Source organism: Lissotriton vulgaris, chromosome 1_1 (assembly GCF_964263255.1).
Source record: "Lissotriton vulgaris chromosome 1_1, aLisVul1.2, whole genome shotgun sequence".
Classification (NCBI taxonomy): domain Eukaryota; kingdom Metazoa; phylum Chordata; class Amphibia; order Caudata; family Salamandridae; genus Lissotriton; species Lissotriton vulgaris.
The window spans coordinates 1,147,092,643-1,147,116,625 of NC_141685.1; positions in this window are offsets into that span (position 1 = coordinate 1,147,092,643).

Consider the following 23,983-nt stretch of genomic DNA (forward strand, 5'->3'; position numbering starts at 1 on the left):
ACGTCATAGGATGTATAGATGGAACACATGTTGCCATTTCACCCCCCTCAAACATAGAGTATGTATTCCGGAACAGGAAATGCTACCACTCACTGAACATACAGATGGTGTGTGATGCCAAAAACATAATCACCGACATAGTGGCAAAGTACCCAGGAAGCACACATGACGCCTTCATATTCCGTCACAGTGGGCTATACCGTAGACTCAAGAGGGGAATTTGGAGAGGGATACCTACTAGGTAACCGCACACAATGTCAGTCCACATTTCTCATGGCCAGCATGTGCATCACAGTGACTGACCTTTAAATATTTCCACCCACAGGGGACAGTGCCTATGCAGTCCGGGATTTCATGCTGACACCCTACCTGAATCCTGCCACTGCTGGGGAGCGGCGCTACAACCGGGCACACATTTCAACAAGAGGCACCATCGAGAGAACCTTTGGCATTTTGAAGGGCAGATTCAGATGCATTCACAAAAGTGGAGGAGCCCTCCAATACAGCCCTGAGACGTGCTGCAAAATTGTTGTAGCTTGTGCCATGCTGCACAACATTGCAACCAGGAAAGGGACACCAATGGAGTTGAGTGACTCAGAAGCCTCTGACGTGGAGGGACCTGGACCCATACACATGGAAGCTGGCGTAGCTGCTGCTGCAGCTGGGCGACAGAGGCGTGATGAGATCATGCAGAACTACTTCTAGGTGAGTGAAAATGATACAATGACAACTTCTGCCTTTGCAAACGTGTTTAATTCCCAATAGCAAGAATGTCACACATCCCAAAAAACATGGATGAACTCTCCTAAACCAAAGCACATGTTTTAATCACAGTGCAACAAAATCAGTCATTAGTACAGCAAGTGCAACACTGTTTCTGGCCCCATATCTCCCCTGTGTGCAATAGTCATTTTGCTGCAGTCCCTATTGTTGTGTGGCAGGCCTGGTGCTCCGGCCACTACGGCGCCTCTTAACAGTGGGTGATGGTGTGTTGCTCCGCACCGACTGTGAGTCCTCCTCGCTGGGGGTAAGCACCCCTGGTCCAGCAGTACGTAGCGCACTCAGTTCATCCAGGGTGGCAGTTGACTGCACTACCACAGTGGCTATGTCCTGTATTCCATGCGAGAACTCACGCTGGGTCTCTATGGCACGCCTTTCCAGCATATTGGTGGAGGCCAGCCGGTTAATAGCGCACGTGTAGCGGTCCATGCGGGCCATTTCTTTGCGCCTGGCTGCGCGTTCAGCTCGCAACTCTGCAGTCAGCTCATGCACAGCCCCCCTGATTTCCTCGCGTATTCCTCTGTTCCCTGCCCTGATCTCTCTCTGAATGGCCTTCATATGTTTCGCTTGCAGGCGGTGAACCTGAAGCATGTGCATTTCTAGGCCGGCAAAAACAGATTCTTCCTGGTGCACACTGGAGCTGATGGCCGTGCGGGGTCTACGCCTGCCTCTGGACTATGGTCTGGACTCCTGATGCTGGGGTACTGGTGCATCAGACTGCACATTTTCATTGTCCTCGTCCTCATCATCCATAATTCTGAATGGCCTCACATTCCTCCTACTGTGTCCCTGTGGTCGGATGAAAGGACTGTCCTCCCCATCTGTATCATGGCCATGGCTGGCTTCTCCTGAGGCTTGGGGTCCTGTCTCACTTGCACTGGCTGTAGCCTTTCCACTTGCAGGTGCTGTGGATAGAACAGCACACATTACTTATTTTTTCATTACATGTGATGTTCAAATAATTTTTTTCACAGTGTTCCCTGATTTTACTTGTGTCATTCACCTTTCCTGACCTGCACATGTGTATTTATGAAATTTTGATGCTACATCCAACATTACAGACTATTGTGACTACATCTCCCATAATGCATTGCTGTGACTGCCTGTGTACTTGCTCTAGCCTGACATGTGGTTCCCCTAATCCCTAGGTCGCTGCAGGGGGTTGCTGGGAGTGGTTTAGGGTGGGAAGGCATGCTTCTTTCCTGGTCTTGCAGCTGGTTGTGCTGAGCTGTCGAGCACGGACACGCCCGCAACACTCTGTGGAGGCAGTGTGCCCTCTACCAGCTCCTCCAGTGGTGTAGAGTCAGGGACGTTGGCGGTTCCCCCACCGGTGAGCTGGGACTGCTCCAGCCTGGCAGCCAACTTCTCCTTGGAACGCTGGCGCAGGTCATACCAGCGCTTCCGCAACACTTCTACTGTCCTGTGTGTCACTCCTAGGGCATTCACTTTGGCTTGGATGCCCTCCCAAATCCGTCTCTTGCTGGCTTCTGGCACCTTGTGGGAACTCCTCCCGAATAATGCCTCATGGTGTGGCACCATTTCTGCAATGAGGGTCTCTAGTTCAGCCTCAGAGAACTTGAGCTTCCTCTTCCTGCCTGCTTCCCATTCTTGCTGCTCCTGCTGGCTTGCTGGGACATCCTGGTTTCTGATTTTGTGATTCGGTAATAATCGCAATTTTAGAATCGCAAATCGTTTTCTTGATACATATGGCCCATAGTCATAAATTAACCTACTCTTCTTAGCACACGCACTTTGGTTCTGGATCGAATCACTTTTCCCAGCAGGAGAACTGCATGCTAGTCATGAATTTAAAAGACTTTCTATGCTCGTGCACTAACCTTTACAACAAAATCTAAACCATAAGCACTTTAGACAAACCCAATATTGCAACTTGCATTGAAATGAGACAAACATCTCTTAGGTTGCTTTAAAGAGTTTTTTTATTATTTTGACCTCATTGCTGGGACAGTATACGGAAATGTTTTAACAATCCTGCACAATAATACTTCATTACTCCACTCGGCCAAAGGGTACATCTAAACGGCTGGAACAAAAAGGGATACTAGACGCTGCTGACATTATCTTGCACAAACACCAATTTACCGGATTGGATCACTGCTGCCAGCCAAAGTGGGCATGGTACTCGTGAACTTAAAAGCCTTTCTTCTTTTAGTATTACTCATTCTTTATCGCTTTTTCTTAATTCTTTTATATTGTAATAATTTTAACGAATCGAACAATAAAGAACATTCATTTATTTAACAGAATTCAGATGTAACCCACTATAAAGGGGGCTCAGGGAGCCACATTTTGTTTTACTTCGGTAGTACAAAAAAAAAAAAAGGACGGCATACCTGTTCAGTGCTCCTTGGATTTCCTAGTGTCCCGCACTAGGTAATCCACAGGACTGATCTTGGGAAAACATATGTGTTCCAGGACTAGTGTTTATGACTGCTAGACCTCTTCCTATTTCAGGAATAGACTTAAAACTTCCACAAAAATCCTGCAGACATGCTTAGGAGGATGTTCGATGGAAGGATCTATCACTTTGGAGATGGAGAGAGCTATTGGAGGAATCACTACAGCTAGGAGCCACCTTCAATGTCGACCCACAGCTCAGTTGCATGAAGAGGGCAAGGAGCCATGCAAGTAGAACTGACCACCACTGAACACAGATAGTGACTTTAGGGACTGAATGGTGTGCCTTGAGTTGTTGTGAGCCGAGTGCTATGCCATTGCTAGTGCACTGTTAGTAGAGTCTCTTGCAGAGATGACCGCTAATGCATTGTACGAACTCAAATCCCCCTGACAGCACAGTCTCAACTTCTGCACCACAGGCGAAACCTAAGTAGCCATAACAGTTTCTGTTTGACTACGGTCATGGTCTGATCAACCTTGTTACTAGAGCACGCGTTCCTCTCCACAGCCCAGAGATCTAGGTGTAAAGCCACTTAAATTCAACTCTAGTTCTGTCAGACTTAAGACATCCCACTTGAACCAGACTTGGATATCTGCGATGGTGTGGTGGGCTATTTGATCATGCGAGTGGCAGGACACTGGGTACACAAGACCTCCAACTTAGACTGTACATAAAAGCCATCTTCATCCAGGTATATTGGCTCATGTTGCTGCAGCCCACGACTCAATTGGACACATCGAGATCTGCCCTGGGGCGCTCTTGTAGCGACTTACGAGTGTCTATGGTATCAATATGAGTCTCCTGCCCTCCCTGCTTTTCTTTTCCCCTTTTTTTTTATCTTTTCACTTTTTCTTTATTGGTTTATAGTTTGTTTATTGTTATTCTTCTTGCAGCCCTAAAAAAAAGCAGCCAAGCCGCCTGTTGCCATTGGGAACAATGTATGTATGGTGTGCCTATGTACTGCATGTGCTTTGTGATTCTGGTATATCATGGATATGCATATGGTGCAGATGGAGTTGATACAGTCTCCCTGTAGGGGGGCTTTGTTCATTAAACATTATTGTCATGACCAGTCTGGCTGAGTTATGTCTATGTTGCAATTGTCAGCTGTAATTGACTTGAATGTTTTAAATGTATACTGGTTGCGATTATTATATTTGTGATTGATATATGTATCTTACAAATGTGAAAACTTAATAAACAGATCAAACAAACAAAAAAGCTTTCTTCAAGCAGGGCCCTTTTTGCATGGTCATCCCAATTTTATTTTTATTGGGTTTCTGGTTTTTAGAATCAACACATTGGGGCACTTCGGTCTAGTGCCTATGTGCTCTGACCCCTGGAACACGTAGAAATTGGCTAATGCCCGATTGGCATATTTAACTCTGATAAGGTAATTGTATATGGAGTAAAAACGACACCCATGGCATGGAAAATAAGTCACCTGTGGACTGCAGCACTTATTGCACCATCCACTAGTGTGATACAGGAGCACATGGGTTCAGGCCTACCAGTGTAACCAGACTGCTGCAGATTAGCACTGCTGTCTGTCCTTTCAACATACCCCTTTAAAATATTAAGTCAACCCTATAAATGAGCCTTGTACACAATGTAGGGTTGATGGTATTTAGAAGTGGGACATGGATGAATTTAATGTTATCATAACCCTACAGCAACAAAACATCAACAGCTATTTTCTTTGTGGAAGGCTCTGGCAGTTTTACAAGAAAAACTAGAGTACAGACTCCGTTATTAATTCTGCTATCTTGGGTGTGTGACCAGCTAGAAAAATAGTTCAACCATCCACCATTCTTATTATTTCTTAAAACCCAAATCAAAGGTGAAGTTGGATTTTTAATTAATATTTAGTTAAAGGAAAATTAAGAAAGTTACCCTTTCCCTGCCTGGAGCTCCTACAGGTGTATTTGCTCTAGCAACACTCGAACATAATGGGGAGTAAAAACTGTTCCTACAGCAGTAACAACAGCTTACGAGTGGGGAGAGGTTGGTCTTCCACCTTGCAGGAAAACCAGTTAGGGTACCTTTAAGGTGCACCTTGAAGATGGAAACACTGCTTCCCCAGTCAGGCTGTCACCAAACCCAGTGGGAATGAAGTTTTCCCATGAAACGGTTTTGATTGACCAAAGAGGAGAAGGGGGAACTCCTCTTTTCCCTTGCCACACCTCTGGGTGTATACAAAAAGTGATGAATGGAATGCTTTAATTAATTCCAGCAACTGGAATTATTAAGGTTTGCATCCCAATCTATTGTTATCTTGCACACCATGCCACCTCAGATTGAACCCAGCTATATGCAAATCTGTCTTGACCCTGCTCCAATGGGAGCAAATCAGCCTGACTATTCAAGCCCTCCCTGAACCAGAAAAACAAGTTACTTACCTTCAGTCATGATTTCTTCTGGTGGATACAGTATCTGCCTGATGATTCCTCACATTGTGAATTGAATTACCCCCATGCACAGCATTCCACTGAAACATTTCTCCTCAGCTCTCCCTCGTCGACGAGGATGTTACAATGGAACAACTCTGCATGCGACTCCATGTGACGTCAGTGTCATAAGAAGACTTTGTCAGCGTGCTGATGTCAGTTCCACCCATTTTCACCGTGCCTTCGAGGCGAACAGGTGAGCTGACAATATTGCCACAAGTATACATAGTATACAAAACACAACCAAATCTGGAAAATCTTAATCATAGACATTTCTTTGTGCCAAGTATCACATTATTCAAACAATAAAATATACATCAACTATTCTTCGGTATAAGCGGACAAGCAATGGGGAAGCAGGTGGGTCAGTGAGGAATCCACAGGCAGATACTGTATCCGCCAGAAAAAGCTTTACCAAAGGTAAGTAATTTGTTCTTCTGAAGGACACATCTGCCTGTGGATTCCTCACCTTATGAATTAAGTCCCCAAGCAGTCCCACTCCTGCCGGAGGGCGCCTGCCTGCCTATACCAAAAAATCCTACAGAACATGCAAAGTGTCCATCCCTCCTCACCTCTGAATTCAAGCAATAGTGTTTAGCAAAATTTTGGAGGGAGGCCCAAGTTGCCGCCTTGCACATGTCTACCACAGACACCTCTTGCTAAAGCCGAAGACGACGACTCAGCTCTGGTGGAATGAGCTCCGATTTCCTTCATGAGGATCCTTCTTTGCCAAGGTGTAGTAGATCTTGATACAGAGGATGATCCACCTGGACAACGTTCTCTTGTGGACAGCCTTGCCCTTCATCTTGCCCACATATCCGAAGACGAGTTGGTTGTCAAACCTGGAGTCCTTGGTCCTGTCCGGGTAGAAGCTGACCACCCTTTTAGGGTCCAGGCAACGAAGTCTCTTCTCCTTAGATGGGTGAGGGTGAGGAAAGAAAGTGGGTAAAGTGATAGATTGCCCTAGGTAGAAAGGAGTGACCACCTAAGGCAGGAAAGCAGGTCTGGTCCTAAGCACCATCTTATCCGCATGGAATGTTGCGAATGGAGGTTTGGAGCTAAGAGCTTGCAACTCACTCAGTCTCCTAGTGGAAGTGATTGCAGTCAAAAATTGTGATTTAAAAACCAGAAACCTTAAGGAGCAATTATGCAATGGTTCAAAGGGTGAATCCATCAAGAAGTGAGAACCAAATTCAAATCCCACTGAGGGATTATAAAAGGAGTGGGGTGAAAACCTACTTGTGATACTCTTAATGAACCTCATAACTATGGGAGATTTAAGGGTTTATCTGGTAAACAGAGAAAAGCAGACAAGTAGCCTTTGACAGTACCTACTGTACAACCCTGTTGTGCGGTGGAAAGAGAGAAACTCCAAATATCAGACAAATGAGCCTGCAAAGGATCAATCGATCTCTCTCCACACCATTTAACAAACTTGGCCCACCTACCAGAGTGGAGTGTCTCAGGTTGCCCCGTTCAATCTCCAGGCATGAAGGTGCAGGCTCTGGAGATGAGGGTGTAGAACCTGCTCCTGCGACTGCGAGAGGTCTGCCCTGAGAGGGAGACTGAGTGAAGGGTAAAGGAGGTCTGTGTACCACGCCCTTCTCGGACAATCTGGAACGATCAGTATGACAGAATCCGAGGAATCAAGGGTATGGTAGGAAACACGTAAATGAGCTGTGAACCCCAATCTAACTGAAACGCGTCCCCCAACTCTCCCAGCTTCAGATACTGGAGACTGCAAAATGACGGGCAGTGCGCGCTCTCGTGAGTGGCAAAAGGGGCCAACTGAGTAAATCCCCACATCCTGAAAATGTGATGGACCACCTCTGGATGGAGACGCCACTTGTGATCAGGCAAATACTGCCAACTGAGACTGTCTGCACTCACATTCAGTTCTCTGGCCAGATCTTTTGCGATCACGCAAATCAGATGGCCCTGAGCCCAGGACCAGAGTAGTAGAGGCTCTCTGCAAAGAAGATACAACTCTACTCTTCCCTGCTTGTTGATGTACCATATTCCGGTAGGGTTCTGTCAGGACCTGACCCGACTGAGTGCAAAGGGAGGGAAGAAAGGCCTTGAGAGCCAAACATAGCGCCCACAATGCAAAACCATCTTTCCTCTGGAGACCAAAGGCTTTTGACCTCCAGAACCCCCACATGAGCTCCCCACCCTAAAGTGGAGACATTAGTTATCACTGTGGCCACCGGAGAAGGCGGCTGAAGCAGCTTCCCTTGAGAACGGTTGCCTTGCACACTACACCATAGGAGCTCCTCTGCAGTGTCTCTTGAGACCCTGACCACCTCTTCAAGATCTCTGTTGTGTTGAAACCACTGCCTGCGGAGGCACCATTGAAGGGCCCTCATATGCCAGTATGCATAGTTGGCTAACAGTATGCAGGAAGCGATCAGACCGAGCAGACGTAAGACCTTCAGGACTGGAACAGCCACTCCATTCTGAAAAAGTGGAATCATAGCCTGAATGTGCTGAATCCTCTGTAGAGGCGGGAAAGCTCGACTTACAGTAGTGTCCAGTACTGCCCCTATATTTGGAGCCATCGATACTCCGGACCCGGTCACCCCATAGCTTCGCCATCTTTTCTCCTTCTATGGATTGAATGCTCTCCTGCACCTAGCCTTGGAGGACCGCCCACGGGCTTTCCTGAGGGCCCGGCGCCCTGATTCTGTTCCTTAAGCCCACCGCACCACGGCCCGCGTTTCCATTAACTTGCCTCATATCCTAGCTTCCAGTAATCCCCTGAATTGTATTTCTACCGTGAGGACTCCTCTTACCTGGAACCCTCCATACCCCCGTTCTTTTCCGCACTGACTCCGCTGTGCCTTTCCTAGGAAATCCATCCCTTTCCTATTGGCTGACATTTTGTTCTATCTGTTTAAGCTAACCGCCTCTTGAAGTCCTTCTCTTATCCATCCGCTCCTTACAGATACCCCCACTCCTGTCTCCAAGGAGACACGTGCCCTGATGAAGGTGAGACCACTTGGAGGTCGCACACCGAAACATACGTCGGCACAACGACTATAACCTGGCGAAACCTATTTGAATTGTTTGTTTTCCTATAGCCTTTATTGTCATTACATCTGGAGGAAGATATTCCCCACAGTTCATTATTGTTAAATCCATTTTTTTGTGATAATATTTAGTTTATCTATTTTCTTTTGTTTAGCCTGGATTGCCATCCATTAATAAGACAATATAACACTGTACCCAGCAGGCTCTTTCAGTTCACTGCTTTTCATCTTATTTAGACTTATAGGTTCTCGCCCCCTTTTTGTAAATTTTAGATTTTTTACTTCCTTTGAATGAATGGATCCCTTTAGGATCAGGACGCATGAGATTGAATGAGTGAGTTAGTGATTGCGCGAATGTTCAATTTTTGTGGGGAACTATTATCTTTTTCTTATTGTGTTTTGTTATCAAATGTTTTGAAATGTATGAATTATTTATTTATGAATATTGATTAAAACGTTTTCATGTATCCATACTTCATGCTGTCCTGTTGACCTATTTCCTCCTGGGAGGGAGATGTACGTATTCATTGACTTTATAAGCAGTTATTGACTTAGTACAGGTGGAGATTTTTTGCTTTATTGTATTGTTCCTTTCCCCTGCATCTCCACCTATAGCAATTTTCAGGGGTCCCCTTGGTTTATTGGCAGTACTGCCCCTATGAAAAGGGTGCGCTGAGAGAGCCCCAGGTGAGATTTGGTTACATTTATCGAAAATCTCAAGTTAAACAACAGTTGCATTGTTACTTGCAAATGATTCAGCAACATCTCTGGCGACTTTGATTTGAGCAGCCAGGCGTCCAGATAGGGGAAAACATGAACTCCTGATCTTCTGAGATGTGCTGCCACCACCGCCATCACCTTTGTGAAGACTTGAGGTGCAGAAGTAAGGCCGAAGGCAAGACCGTAAACTGGTAGTGCTGAGACCCCACAGTAAAACCGAGATCCTTCTGATGAGACTTCAGGATAGGAATATGAAAATATACATTCTGCAAATCAATCGACACATCCATTCTTTCTTCTGCAGCACAAGAAGAACATGAGCCAGGGTCAACATCTTAAATTTTCCCCTTGTGAGGTAAATATTAAAAACCCGGAGGTCTAGGATCAGCCTCAAGTGACTGTCTTTTTTGCCACATTCCATCAAAACTGCCCCGAACCTGATGAGCTTCCGCAGGCTCTTAAAAACGTGGTTATTTAACCAGTGAGAGGATGACTGACCCCAGTAGCTCCACAGCGCCGAGACACCCCAGGGTATTTGTTGCGCTATAAAAATTACGTAAATAAATAAATAAATCGGAAGTACCATCCCTGACTCCTTTCCTGCTCCGGAACCACCTTGATCTCACCTTTTTGAAGTAATGACAGAACTTCCTGCTGAGGTAGAAGGTGCTCTTTCGAGCACCAACCCTGACTGGGATGGAGGGACTCCTGGAAGGGTAGGGCCTACCCATTCTCTACCATGTTCAACACCCAGAATGTAGTAACAAACCTCCAATGTTGCAGAAAATGGGACGAGCATGCTCTAGGATGGCAGAGGAAGAGCTGCTTCCCTGCCATGAGTACATGAATGAGTACAGATTTGTATAGCGCTGGCTACCCGGGGGCATCCCAGCGCTTTAGACCCATCTCAGACAAATCACTCAGCAGAACAGGAAGGTCTTCAGCCGCTTTCTAAACTGTAAATGATTAGGCTCAAGCCGCAGGTAATCGGGCAGCTGATTCCAACTTTTTGCTGCCTGTACTGCAAAATGTCGGCCCCCTGTACGAGAACGCTTGATCCTCGGGACAGAGAGCAAATTGCGGTGGTTGGATCTAAGAGCTCTGGGCCCTTGATGGTGCCTCAGGAGAGGGCACAGAATGGCAGGGCCCTTGTTGATTATTGATTTGTGGGCCATACACAAGGCCTTAAACTGGATCCTTTCCTGAACAGGTAACCAGTGTAGAGCTCGGATGGCCGTCTTCGCCGAGCTGTGTCTAGGGACATCCATAAGCATTCGGGCTGCGCAGTTCTGGACTGACTGGAGTATCTTAATGGTCCCTAATGGTGCCCCCAAGTAGACAGCGTTCGCATAGTCAAGCTGCGAGAGGATCAAGGACTGAACCAGGATCCGTCTTGCCTCGAACGGAAGAAGGGTCAGGACCTTCCATAGGATCTTCAGAAGGCCGTAACAGGTAGCAGCGACCTTACGGGCTTGAACTTGAAAACTAAAGGTGGGATCAAGCCACACCCCCAGACTTTTAATTTGCTCCTTCGGGGGAGGGGGCGGACCCAAACATATGGGCCACCAAGCGTCAAGATTGATGGTGGCCTTATATCCCAGCATCATAATCTCTGTTTTTGAACCATTAAGTTTCAGAAAAGAGGCGTCCATCCAATCGAGGACCTTGGTGAGACACGGGGAAAGGTTATTGACCCCGGAATCCACAGCATCTGCCCTAGCCAGGGAAACCACCAACTGCGTATCGTCGGCATAGGTGACCAGTTGGATTCCCCAGGGAAGGACCTCATTAGCCAGGGGCCTCATATAGATATTAAATAGGGTCGGGCTCAATGAGGATCCCTGGGGAACGCCGTAATGCAGTGGGAATTGTTTGGATGCTGCTTCCTCCTCGAAAACTGCAAAGGATCTGTTAGCAAGGAAGGACCGAAACCAATTAAGGGCAGTCCCCACAATGCCAACCTCCCGCAACCGCTGGAGAAGGAGTGTGTGGTTTACAGTATCGAAGGCTGCGCTGAGGTCCAAAAGGACCACCGCAGCGCAACCTCCTCCATCCACAATTTTCCTTGCCTCCTCCACTACTGCGACCAGAGCAGTCTCAGTTCCATGCCTTGTTCTAAAACCCGTTTGGGTGACATGCAAGGCGCCCTCATCCTCAATAAATGTTGATAGTATGCGGTTGACATATTTCTCTGCAATTTTGCTAACCCCTGGCAGGAGAGATCGGTCTATAATTGGACCATTCTTCTGGATCAAGGCTAGGTTTTTTTTAGCAGAGCTTTGACACTGGCCTGCTTCCACCGAGGGGGAACTACACCTGCCGCCAGAGAGGAGTTAATAACATCCTTGATAATAGGAACAACCATGTCAGAGGCCTGTTTTAAAACTGAAGGCGGGGCAATGTCAGAGGGGGAGCCAGATTTAAGGTTCCTGAGGAGCCCTTCAGCCGTAGGTAGATCTAGTGGTGGAAAGGACTCTAGTTTCGTGGGGGAGATCGGTCCAGAGGGAGGGATCGTGGACTCGGTGACACATGGGGGTGGAAAAGCTGAGTATATGTTGGCAACCTTCTTGGCGAAGAAGTGGGCCAATTCGGTGCACCGTTTCTGGGGATCATTTACCTCAATAGAAGGACATGGTGGAGTAACTAGAGATTTACTGATTTTAAAAATTTCCTTGGGTGAATTGGCAGCATCAGCAATTTTTCCTTGGTAATAGGATGATTGTGCCATTTTAAGGTGCTTCTTATAATCCCTGAGAACCATCCTATACTCATTTTTAATTCTCGAGGGAGAAGTTCTTTCTCCACTTTCTTTCTGCCCTCTTGCAGCTCCGTTTAAGATCCTTCAGATCAGTGGAGTACCAAGGCAGTTTATTCCCGCCGGTGCGATGATTAATCTCATTTACAGGCAGGATGGGATCGAGAGAGGTCTCTAGCCACCTGTTGAGCGCCTCATTCGCTGCGATAGGATCGGCACAGAAGGAAGGGGGAGATTTATTTAATATGGATAGCCATTCCTCTAAAGCAGGGGTCTTCAAACTGTGGGGCGCGACCCCCAGGGGGGCCGTGGAACGATGCAAAGAGGGTCGCTCCTTCACAGTGTCACTTCTGCCTCCAGGGCTTCAGCCTCCCCTCCTCCCCCATCCTGTGTCTCAGCCGGGCTGCTGCAGTGCAGCTCGCGCTCCTGGGGCCTCGGCTGGGCAGTGTCTGGATTCTTATCTACGGCCCGAGTTTTCACAGGTCTTTAAAGACCATTAGCATATTTACATGCCTTTGTTAACTAATTACTAAAGATTCGTTTTATTTATGGTTCCAGTACCCCCTGGGCCCCCACTCTGCCTATTTCTTACATTTGTATTTTTACACTTACTGCTGTAGTGTGAGAATGCATTTAATGAAAAGAAATATAAAGTTGGGTTGCCAAAAGAAAAATGCCTGCTATGTGCTGTTTAAAGATCCTGCAGAGGCCTACTCTTGACACTAAATTGAGTTATAAATAAAAAAGTATGTATTAATTAGGTATGTGACTCTTCTGTCTTTATTCTCTTTAATTATTAGTCATGGATCATTAAGGCATCCCTATAACACAATTAAAAGTGCTTTCTATTTATATTTGCTGTTCGAAGTATTCACAGATAAGTGCAAAAAATACAGCTGTAGGTGACTACTTATTTCTGGGCCATCAAAATAATGAGCTGGTAACCCTAATCATTAGTCTGGACGTTTGTTGCAGGATCAGCACATTATTTATTTCCTCCACCCTCGAACCCAGATTAATGCCATTATAGCAATAATTTAACTTATATCTGAAACCCTACGCTTCAAGTTTTTGGGAATGCACCCTGCTTTCAGACTACTCACTTCACATTCTCGCCTTCACGTTCACCCTGCACTCCCAACGATCACCATGCACTCACACTGATCACCATGCACTCATAGCGATCACCATGCACTCATAGCGATCACCATGCACTCATAGCGATCACCATGCACTCATAGCGATCACCATGCACTCATAGCGATCACCATGCACTCACACTGATCACCATGCACTCACACTGATCACCATGCACTCACACTGATCACCATGCACTCACACTGATCACCATGCACTCACACTGATCACCATGCACTCACACCGATCACCATGCACTCACACCGATCACCATGCACTCACACCAATCACCATGCACTCACACCAATCACCATGCACTCACACCAATCACCATGCACCCACACCAATCACCATGCACCCACACCAATCACCATGCACCCACACCAATCACCATGCACCCACACCAATCACCATGCACCCACACCAATCACCATGCACTCACACCAATCACCATGCACTCACACCAATCACCATGCACTCACACCAATCACCATGCACTCACACCAATCACCATGCACTCACACCAATCACCATGCACTCACACCAATCACCATGCACTCACACCAATCACCATGCACTCACACCAATCACCATTTACTCACACAATTCACCCGCTCACCATGCACTCACACTGATCACCATGCACTCACACTGATCACCATGCACTCACCCGTACTGCTCCCAGCCATGGCCAGGTGAGCTTCTAATGTGGCAGCGCGTATTCCTGCGGATTGGGAGGCCCTTCACAGAGGTTGACTAGAAATCTTTCTGATGTTAATTGCTGTATTTTGGTTATAAACTGGTACTGATGGGGTGAAATCTTTCCTCAGTATTACTGTGTTTAAAAAAATTCTAAATAATAAAGCAATGCTACCCCAAAATACGCAGCATCACAGAACATTATTTACATTTCCTACTCACACAATTTAGTCAAGCCTGTCGCATAATTTGGTCCTCACCTTCCTCATAACCTAGAGGTTTAGAAATTTTTGTCAGGAGGGGGTCCTTATGCTTGAAAATGTTGGCAGGGGGGTCTCGGCATCCAAAAGTTTGAAGACCTCTGCTCTAAAGGGAGTCTCGACCAAATACGCCCCAATCTCTTAGAGGTTGTGGTCGGACGGCTGACATCGGCCGGGGTCCAAGTGAAAGATAGCAGCGCATGGTCTGACCAAGGGACAAAGAGTGACTCATCCCAAGTAATCTCATCCAAATTAGTAAAGAAATGATCAATTAGATGCCCTACCAAATGGGTAGGTCCCGCTACAATTTGTTTGAGTTGCAGCATCCCCAGTCCTTCCAATAAAGCTTGCGAAGAAGGGGCAGATGGATCGTCTAAATGTATGTTAAAATCTCCCAAGATTGAGAAATTGGGGGCGCTACTGATGATATGGGTGATTTTATCATGAAGATTGTCGCAGAAACTAGTGTGTGATCCAGGAGGCCTGTACACCACAATCCCTGAAAGGGAACATGTGGAGGAAAAGGTTAATACAAAGGAGAGGCTCTCGCAGTTAGCGAGCGGGCTCTCAGAGATACGGCACCTAAAAGAGTTTCGATATATAATTGCCACCCCACCTCCTCGCCCAATCTGCCGGTCATTCCTACAGATTACGAAACCCGGGGGGAGGGCACAGACTAAGTCCGGGTCAGAGGCCTCGGTTAACCACGTTTCCGTGAGGAACAGGACATCTGGCTCACGCTCCTCCAATATCATGCGGATTTCATGTGCATGTTTTGGGAGTGAACGGCAATTAATGAGAAGTAAAGAGTATTTTTGGGCTTAGGGAGTAACGAAGTACCCAGTTCCTGCGGGCCCAGAAAACCTTTACAGAGAGGACAGGGAATCATTACCTCCAAGGGGAGTAACACATGGGGACAGGGCACTGCGGGGTCATCTCGGAACCTCAATAGCTGGTCTCTACAAAACGTGATTCTACCTGCTCCCAAACCAGGAGTCGCTTCCATCCTCCCGGCCCCTGGACCCGTCCGTGCCAGACGGACTTTCCTTAGGCGCTCCTTCGGCGCGACCGCTAATGCGTCCGCTGCGCGGAGGTAAGGACTTCTCCATTTATGCGCTACAGCGCGTGTCACTAACTTGCTCCCCTAGAGCACCAACCAGCCTCCAACCCAACCCAAGATGGCCGCTCTAATTTGCCAGCCACCTCCAAGCCCCCAACTCCCTCAGCAGCCTAATGGGCTAAAAAGGGTCGGAAATGAATGAAAATACGGCGAAAATGCTTGTGGGTGTCAGCAGAGGTGAAATACAATTTAAAATACAAATTTTAAAAATCGAATTCAGCGAGTGTATTAAAATGGGCAGAGCTGTGTAACTCCCGGCTACAGCCTAAGGAGTGAAGTGTAGGGTGCAAGGTCAGTTCGAGGGTCGGAAGAGGAGGAGGAGAAGGAAACTTTTTGCTGTGTTGGACCCCACAGACAACCTCTGCCCTTTCCCTTGTAAGGTCTGTACAGGGGATTTGCGTCTTGTTGCTGCTGTTGTAGCTGCTGTCTGGCACGAAAGAATAAGGTCCTGCCAAACTCACGAAACTTGCGATATCCAAAGACCCTGGACTGAGACTGAAGACCCAAAGACCTTGCTGTCGCCCTACTGTATTTAAAGCGCTGCAGCACAGAGGCCGCTTTGGCCCCAAATAGGAGACATCCGTCAAAAGGCATGCCTAACAGGGTGACTTGGACATCAGGAAAGAACCCTAAAACCTGTAGCCAAGCGTGCCTCCTGGTTGCTACAGAAGATCCCATTGCCCTGGCAACCGAATCAGACTGTATGACCTGGAGGGCAACAGCTTAAGCCTCCTTTGGAACATTCGGAAAATGACCCGGATATTCCTCCGGTAGTTTTGAGCGCACCTCCCTAGCCGAATCCATAAGAGCGTGGATGTAGCGCCCCAAAAGAGAGAGCATTTGTCGATTTTATAGTAACTCAGAGCTTGCAGTGAAAGATGTACTCGGCTTTTCCCTAGAGGAAACTATGAATGCAATCAGCTCACTACAGACAGGGAAAGCTCCAGGGCTAGACTACCGGTTGATCTGTACAAATCTGAACCAAACATATGGGGCCCTTTGGTACATACTGTTTTTAATGCCATCATACGAGGTGGGGGGCCTCCATGAGGACCCTACATCAGGTGTTTCTGCTCATCTGGAAGGAAGTAAAGATCAAGAGGGGCCATCTGTAGGTTGTGTTTGTCTACCTTAAAACGGCATTCGATTCCATCGAAAGCACAAGGCTCTAGGCTGCCCTTAAGGACCTTGGACTCCCCTATGGCCTGCTCCAACTTCTGGTCCACTTACATCAAGATAATTATGCGAAGGTCAAGTGGGACTTTGATGGCACTTTAACCAATAACATACTGATTTTTCAAGGGGTGCACCAGGGCTGTTTCCTGCCCCTACCCTGTTGAACCCATACATGAATGGGCTCATAAGTGATCTTTAAGATTAAGGTGACACGCCAAAACAAGCAGGCAAGCTGATACCCTCTCTGTTATTCGCAGACGTCACGCTGCTAATTTCTAAAACCCCAATGGGCATCCAGAACGTGTTAACTAACTTTGCGATAGCATGCAAAGACGGGGGCCTTTAAATAAACTGTTCAAAAACAAAGTTCATGGTTTTGAATCCCTATAAATCCACCAAGGGGAAGTGAGGTTTGATACCAAACTCCTAGAGCAGGTCAAGGTCTTGGACTATCTGGGTATTCGAAATGGCGACAATATGGTATGGACTCACCAAATCCAGAAGAGTGTGCTGACACTTCAGCAAGTGTACTGTGCAATAGTTAGGAGAGCGAAAAGTTCACCCATCTGCCCAATTTCTCCCATTTTAGAAATACATTGGGCCAAAGGATTGGGAGCAGCCCTTTATGGTGTGGAGCTGTGGGGGATTAAGCACCTTAATAAGCTAGAGGTCACGGAAAATACATTTTTAAGATTGATTCTTAATCTTACAATGAATACGCCTTTATTACCCCTACACCTTGATCTCGGACTAAGGTCTAATACTCACTTTGCTGTCCTCAAGGTGCTCATGTTTTCGATAAGACTCTGGACCTGTAATACCCAGATTCCAGTAAAAGACGTTGTGGAAGAACTATTAACCCTTCAAAGACAGTCAGGGCATTTGGTTTGAAAAGGTTAAGGAGTTTTTTAAAATTTGGTTTGGGGACCATGTGGAATGATATACAGTTAATTACAAAAAAATGGTTCCCCAAATCAAAAAAAAGATACTGGAATTTTATTGATTCTTTCTGCACTGATACTAGGTCACTTGGCACTTTAACCACCAGATTTTTAAATTTAAGAAGTTTTTTTAATTTTGATCTTCATTTGGGTGTGTGGAACCCACTCAGGCATGAGCACTTTACATACTATTTAGGATTGGGTTTCACCCACCAAATGTCATGAAAGTAGTTGGGCGAACGCTACTGTAACTCCTTTGTGTCCATCCTGTATATTATCCCAGAAACTATTAAACACTTTGTCTCCTTCTGTCCTGTCTATGCTGTCCTGAGAAAAACATGGATTATCCCGGCTTGTCGGTTCCGGTCGATCCCACATCCCTCAGACGCTCTACGTGTATTTAGATCAGATACAACAAGGTGGCTTGTCTTTACACTGTCCAGATATTTGGTCTATGCCTGGTGGCAGAGGTCCAAATTGGTAAAATAATTTAGGGGAGCAGGACTCTGGAACCTTTAGGGAAAGTATGCACTGAGGTTAGTCAGGGATTGCTGTGTAAAATGACGGCCATGGCCGGATTTGTTAATGCAGATGCATTTTTTTAATGTTTACTCTAGGTTTTAAAGCAATTCTAGACGTAATCTATTTTAGTTATGATCCGATAACACCACTCTTGAATGCTGTACAGGACTTTGAAGAAGTCACTTATGTTTTTATTATCATTGAATTATTGTATGCCATATATGATCATGTTATTGATCGAATAACTTGAATGACTGACCTTGCCAAAGACCTGGTCACCACTGGAGCAGTCATCAGCTTCTGCCATACATCAAGGATGGGCTCAGCCAAAGCCTTGTTGAAAGGGAGTAAAGGCTCCGAGATAGAAGGGGAATGGAGCACCTCTGTCAAAATGTTAGATGGTAATTTTGCTGTGGGAAGAAGCAAGTCCAGCAGATCCGCTGCCTTCCTGATCACAGCGTGATAAGAAGTTACCTCCTGCATTGGGTGACTTTGAAATGGGAGCTCCCATTCAGGAGAGGTATCCAGGCCACTAGCCTCCTGCAGACATTCGAAATCCTGATCAGGATCCACAATCTCCCCTTCCTCAGCCTAATCATGGTGTTCTTGGCATTCCTCCTTTTCCATTAATCTCTCTGCCTGTCTTCTAAACTTCATTATTGGAACAGGCGGAGGCGCCAGGTACAGCACCGGCGACTTCGGGATCAGCGTTGAAGGAAGGTCTACTGGAACAGTAGACAACGCCAGTCTAGGTCGGGTCAGTTCAGAACCAGACGGCGGTGGGGTAGATCCATCCAGTGGCACTTGCGCCTTCAGAGACTGTACAGGCGTCGAAAATCTTGATGCTGGGAGATGCCAACTCCCTGGAACCATCGGCATAAAAGGTACCTGAGGGAAATGAGGTTGCAAACCTCCCAGGGAGTGTACCAGCGGACCCATGGGGCCAACAGGCACACCAGTAGGGTTTGCCACTCTAACGAACAAGCCAAATATAGCATTAAAAGAAAATTACTGTTTCGTAGCTGAAGTCACCAGAGCAATGAAGTAGAATCCAAGGGTCAGCTCTGTAGCTACAGGGGCACAACAAGCTACGAGAGGCCCTATCCCTACAGTACTATGGAAATGGACAATATACAACCAGCCATAACATGAAATCAGACAGGTCTACCATGTGTCCACAAGAGGAACAACCATAGGAAATATGGTTATGCAATCACGGCATATGCCCAGGTGAGGCCATATGCAGCCCATGATAATTGCCATTATGCAGCTAACAGTAGTACATGCTCAGAGGTTCACCAAGGAGCACTATTGAACCTACCCAAAGTAACAGGCATTATGCAACTAGCCATAGCCTATGCTCTAATGCAGTGGTTCTTAACCTGTGGTCTGATGACTCATGATGGTCCGCAAAGCCTACTCAAGGGAGTCCAGGACTCTTTAACGAAAATAAATGAATAGAGTACATACAATTAAGGAAGCAGCAATGAAAAGTGGAAGACTTTTGCTATACCGGACTGTGGATTACACAAAATGTTTCAATACTGGAGGATTTGTTTGGTGTGTATATTTTTGTAAATTGTTTTGCAGTTCAAATCATAGAATTGAGTCTTCCAATAATGACTCAGTGGGGGTCCCCAGATTCCAGTAATGATTCAGTGGGGGTACACAGAAGTCTCTACTCTAATGAGTCCACAATGGGCAGAGAAATCGGGAACCCAAATGAAGAGGTAAACATGCAATCATTTATTTGTTTGCAGAGTTTTATATGGCGCTGGTAAGACCCGGAGGTATCCGAGCGCTTTACATGAGGATCAGCGAGTTACAAGTTACAAAATGACATCAGTTAAAAGAGCCAAGCATACCATAGGAGAAAAACAGTGCATAAACAATAACATGGGTTATTAGCGCATAGCGTTGTCAAGACACATCAAATGGGGCATGGAAGGTAGGGGGGAATCATTCATGCTATCGGTTTTGCAGAGTCCACCCACGATAGGCAGGAAACCTAAACGAATGGACATTGTACAAGAGCAGCAGGTCAGCAACTCATTGGTATGTAAATTACATGACATGAAGAGATGTGCACTGAGAAGGCTCTGTCCAGCAGTGGGTTGGTTTAAATCACAGTAACAGGTAAATCAAATGGCAGAGCAGGAACATGTGAAAAGACAAGGACATTGGTGTTAGAGATGAAAACAAGTTACTTACCTTAACTGTAGTTCTCCAGTATTGGAAGCTTTCATAGATTCACATACCTGAATCATTTCTCCGTTGTCGAGACGGGAGTCTCCGATATATAAAAAACAATGCTTAGCAGTATTGCTATCTGAAAAAAGGCCCATTTTCCCTTTTGCAACCCATAACCTTTGTTATGTGAAAAAAGGACAAAACGTTTCCCTTAGCCAATCAGAGCTCCTCACCCGCTAGAACCCTCCTGAAAGAACCTTTTGCCCCTGAGATTTTCAGGCACTTGCGCTATAACACTCTTTGTGCCTTATCAGAGGTGAGCCTCTCAGGGAGGAGGGTGGGCGTATGTAAATCTATGAAAGCTTCCATTACTGGAAAACTACAGTTACCGGTAACTAACTTGTTTTCTTACTCCAGTATTAGAGCTTTCATAGATTCACATACCTGAATAAGAATAGCGAGCACTAAATCATATGTCACCTATTTTTCCCCAAACAGGTAAGACATGTAATTCTCTCGTAGCAATAGCTGTATAAAAATCTCCATAGACAGATTGTTCAGAAATATTATAACAAACCGTGTCAATAATAAAATGTGCTTATCTTACCAACCAAGGAAGGAGGGATGACAAAGAAAGCTCACAGTTATTAGAAAAGGTTCCTCAGTACAGCTTGTCCCACTGCTACATCGCTTCTTGCGTGAGCATCCAGGCAGTAATGTCTGGTAAAGGTATGCGTACTCCTTCAGGTAGCCGCCCTGCATATGTCCTGAATAGAGACGCCTAAAGATAGAGCAGTAGAGGTTGATACCGCTCTTGTTGAATGTGCACAAACACGTGCACTCAACGGCTTTCCCGCAGCCTGATGACCGAATTGAATGGCGTTTGAGATACATCGTGCAATTCCCCGTTTCGACAACGGGAATCCTTTCCTGGGGGCACTAAAAGCCACAAACAATTGTGTTGATTTTCTGAAAGTTCTTGTCCTTTGTAAATAAAATTTCAGACAAAGCTGAACATCCAGACTGTGGAGAGTTCTCTCTGCCGCCGTAGATGGTTGAGGAAAGAATATTTTAAGGATCAATGGCTCATTTAAGGGGAAATCCGTTGGCACCTTTGGAATAAATTTCGGATTTGTTCTGAGCCCCAACCTGTCCTCTCTGAATTGCAGAAAAGGTTCTTGCGTTGTAAGTGCCTGTATTCCTCCCACTCTCCTGGCTGATGTTACAGCTATTAAGAGAGCCACCTTCCAGGATAGGAATTTTAGATCAGTTTTGTGAATTGGTTCAAACGGTGGTTTCATCAATTGTGATAAAACAATATTCAATTGCCATAGAGGAGGTGGAGGCCTGAAAGGTGGGTACACTCTAAACAACCCCTTCATGAACTGCTTTACAATCCTCTCCGACCACAGAGATGGACCCGTTGAACTTCTGTATCTAGAGATCGCCGCCAAATGCACTTTAATAGAGGCATGGGTCAAAATCCAGACTTTGCCAGCCTTAGTAAATATGGGATGATCTGATGTGCATCTGCTTGTAGAGATGTAAGTCGTTCTCCTGACACCACAAGCAGAACCTTAGTGCTTTCAGCTCTCGCCTTTGCCAGGATCTCTCTGCATTGTCGGAATGTTTAAGCGATGAAATTCCCTGTATTCAGGAGCCAGGCCGCTAATTGTAGTGATGTCGGGTCTGGATGCCGCACTTGTCCCTGAGCCATAGTCAATAGTTCTGGTATTGGCTTTGTCTCTTGAAAAAGGAACAGTTCCGTGAACCAGTGCTGCCTGGGCCACAAAGGGGCTATTAGTATTATCCTGCATGGTTCCTTCTTCATCTACGTGAGCACTCGCGGCAAGAGGGAAATAGGCGGAAAAGCGTAGGCAAAGACGTCTGACCATGCCATTGAAAACGCACTGCCCCATGATCCCCTTTGGTGATGCCAGCTTGCAAAGAATTGGCATTTCTTGTTCTGGGCTGTTGCAAACAGATCCACTGTTGGTATTCCCCACTTGACAAAGATTTTCAGTAGTTTGTCCTGATTGAGTTCCCACTTGTGGCAGGTCGTCTTTTGCCTGCTGAGAGTGTCCGCTGTCTTATTCTGATCCCCTGGAAGATGCACAGCCTTCAGAGTTACCTTGTGATTTACAGCCCATTTCCATATTTTCTGAGCTTCTCTTGACAGAGAGAGCGAACTTGTGCCCCACTGATTGTTTATATAGTGCATTGCGGTAGTGTTGTCTGTCCGCACTAACACCGATCTTCCTTCTACTTTTGGCAGCAAGGCCAACAATGCCAATCCTATTGTCCTCAATTCCAATAGGTTTAAGTGAAGGTGTTGTTCCTGTTTCCATCGGCCGCTGACTTGTAACTCCTGGAGGACTGCTCCCCATCCTTCGAGAGAGGCATCCGTGGTAACCACTAATGGAGCTGGTTCGGTCAGGAAGGAAAGACCCACCAAGATATTGCTTCTGTGAGTCCACCACGCTATCGCCTACAACATTGGTTGCGTGACTTTGACCTTGTCCTCGAGGGATCCCTTTGCTTGGCACCACTGTAGATCTAGCGCCTCTTGTAAAGGACGCATTCTAAATCGACACAGGGGAATGAGTGGTATGCATGAACAAATCGTCCCCAGAAGAGATTTGTATTTTCGGACTGAAAGACACTTTCTTCTCCTGAACTCTTTGGCCAGAGAGAAGAGCCCCAATTGTTTTTCTATGGATGGGAATGCCTTGTTTTGAGACGTATCTAGGACTGCATCCAGAAACATGATCCTTCTGGACGGTTGAAGAGACGATTTTTCTACATTTAAAGTCAGACCCAGATCAGCAAACCATGCCATTGAAGCAGACGTTGAAGCTTGAGCCGCCTTCTGCGATGGTGCCTTTATCAACCCATCGTCTAGGTATAGGAATATTTGGTGTTTTTGTCTTCGGAGATAAGCTGCCACCGGTGCCAGACATTTTGTAAAAATTCTCAGGGCAGATTTGAGGCCGAATGGCAGCACTTTGAACTGGTAATGGTTTTTGCCCACTGTAAATCGAAGGTACTTTCTGTGGGAAGGATGGATGGGGATATGAAAATATGCATCCAGTAAATCTAGGGAGGTCATCCGATCTCCTGGGATTAAGCGTAGCAGAATATCTTGGAGGGTCACCATTCTGAATGACTGTTTCTTGAGATAGGCATTTAGAGACCGTAGGTCCAGGATCGGACGCCACTTGAAAGCATTCTTCTGGATCAAGAAGAAATGGGAATAAAATACTTTCCCTCTTTGGGAGTTCCGTACCAGTTCTATTGCTCCCTTTCGGAGCATTGCCCAAATCTCCAGACGCATTTGAGATAGGTGTTTGACTTCTTGATACGTAGGTGGCGTGGGAGGAGGGAAGCCTAGAAACTCTAGAGTATTTCCAAATTTTTTTATGTGGAGGACCCATTTGTCTGATGTTATTCTCTGCCACGGACGTAAATAATAAGTTACTCTTCCACCCAGGGGAACATTTGACGGGGTAGAAGGATAAAAAGCCGGAGTTTGAAGGTTGTCATTGTCAGGTTCCGGGCCGCCAGGCGCTCATGGGCCGCCAAAAGGATAAGAAAACTACAATTTCCGGCATGCCGCGCTGACGTCGCGTACCAAACGTGAGCTGCGCACGCATGTCAGGAAATAAAGTTCATTTTCAAACAGCGGTGAGACGCCGATAATTCCGTTTTGCGGTGGCGTTTCCAGAGTCCTTGTTTGGAGGCGGTAGGAGGTGTCTGGTGATTCCTTGTCCTCCAGAATCGGGAGTAAT